Source organism: Medicago sativa, chromosome 6 (assembly GCF_051527215.1).
Source record: "Medicago sativa cultivar Bolivia chromosome 6, Bolivia_mono, whole genome shotgun sequence".
In the NCBI taxonomy this organism is placed as follows: Eukaryota; Viridiplantae; Streptophyta; class Magnoliopsida; order Fabales; family Fabaceae; genus Medicago; species Medicago sativa.
Window position 1 is genome coordinate 9,312,457 of NC_140754.1, and position 2,273 is coordinate 9,314,729.

A 2,273-nucleotide genomic window follows, 5' to 3' on the forward strand; every position below is an offset into this window, starting at 1 on the left:
AAAAAAAAACCAGATGTTTTCATGTATTGCGAATTCAAGCACACCTCAACTCTCATTCATTCTCGGTGATAATAGGAAGAAGAAAAACGCATCATCGTGACCAAATAAATAAAGGAAATACTAACAAGTGTCATTAAGAAACTAATTAAAACGTCTAAAGAAGAAACTTTTGTATTCATTATAAAGTATTGAATATATGACTGAGTTTGTGATGCAATTCTTTGTTATTGGACTTATTTCAAGGAGTAGTAGTAATTGTTAACTTCAATCTCTATGCACATATATGTAGAACAATTGGTAGTCCCACATTGCAAGCTTTTGAAACTTAGAAAGGTAAATTATATTATAAGATGGTAACCATCGGTCAATGTTGGGCAACGTTGCTACAGCATTCACTGGTGTGATAATCTCCACCTTAGTTTTATTTTTAGTTATTTTTTGATGACAGTCAAAAATAATTTATGTTTTTCAGAGGATCTATGAATATAATTTAAATTAATTAATAAATTACGTTTATAGATTCTGCTTTGAAAAACATAAATAATACTAGTTTAATTCTTTTTTTTAGATTAGTTATTTTGTTATTTGTGATTTTTTTTCAGAAATTAATAGGTACTCTAAATGTTGAATTTTATTTTTCTTCTTTTGCTTCAATCCTCTTTCTCTCTCAACCTCCAATATCGCCACAAAAGTGACTCTCGGCACTATGCATTTGCGGTACAAAATGAATCATTATTGCTATCTTTGGATTGATGAAATGTTATGGAGTGGCGGGAAATAGAGTACAATAAAATTCATTGTATTCCATTCCATACCATCTAATCCCGTCAATTTTCCATTCACCCCAATTTAAGGTGTATGGAATAAAACTTCTTTATTTTCAATAGCTTCCTTCACTCTATTTTCTATATGTTTGACCTCCCACATATCCAGCATCAATAAAGCCTATAACACTTTGTCAAGAAGTTCAAAAGTGCAATGCAACGGATTATTGTGTACCAAACTGCGGTAGCCATTCTTAAAGGGATAAGTATATTCCCATAATTTACACTCATTTATAACAACACTACTATGGGTGAGTACAAAATATCAAGAAAAATTGGTGTGAGGGAAAAAAAACGTACAAATGAAATTGAATCAAACTTTAAGCCACAAATTTTGACTTAAAAAAATGGAGTAATGTTTTAAGCCATGAATTAAGTGGCTTACCAATTGAATAAACAATGAAACCAATCTCAAGTAGCTTATCACAATCCACAACTTTAACTCTTTAAGCATTCCAAAACACACTCACATTCTTCTCATTTGAAGGACTTTTTGGCAGCAAATGTATAGGATGATCCCAATCAAATTTATTGATCTACAAATCCCTTAGTATTTGATCCTCAGTAACCTGCGATCAAATATAATCAAACACGCTTTATCACCCCATAGCCTTTTACACACATCAATAACAGGAATCTCCCTTGTATCATCGGAATCATGAACCACCAAAACCAACACTCGCATTCAAGAACTTTCGTCCTATTCTTGTGTTGGTACCAAGAGCATACGAAGCTTGGTTAACAGATGTGCAGGTAACTTCGCATAGTGCTGAAATTGTATTGACAGATGAAATCCTGAGTCAAAAAGGAATTAGCAGCTAATTTATAAAGTTTTGCTGACCAAACATTTGTTGTCAAGATTTTTCCCTCAAGAATCCATTGGGAATAAACTTTTTTCAAAGTTTTAATGCTCATTTACCTGATGTTTATCTGCCTCCAATGAGAACTCCGTCTTGAATTGCAATTCTTTCAGCGAGAAATTCAGGATTCTGCAGAATCTGAAATTTTATACCTTTTACATTGTGCATCATAATTTTCTCTATAGATTCCGCAGTTTTGACAGGAACAGTTGATTTCTCTACAACAATTTTGTTGGACTAGAGACATTGGTGATCATTCGAGCCACACTCTCCCAATATGTCAAATCTGCGGATTTGCAAGCTCCTAGACCGCGAGTTTTAGTCGCCGTGTTGGCGGATACAAACACATTGTCAGCTTCGTAGAAATGTTTTCCAACTTCAATGCTAAAGAAAAGGTTTTTTCCGTGACATTGTGTTACTACATCATAAGACTTGGCTCATATATACGAAGTTGGTCGTTGTTCCACGCTGCAATGTGTGATTTCAAGATATTGACGACCGCTACTTCAATGGATGGACATTTTAATGCAACGACATTCATTGTTGGACTCCCAGCATATCCATTACCAATACAACAAATCATCACCAT

At 33.7% G+C, this 2,273-nt stretch overlaps 1 pseudogene; it reads right to left on the reverse strand.

The window, feature by feature from the left end:
* Positions 1-1,270: 1,270 nt before the first annotated feature.
* Positions 1,271-2,273, reverse strand: LOC146912627 (UDP-glucose 6-dehydrogenase 1-like; annotated as a pseudogene).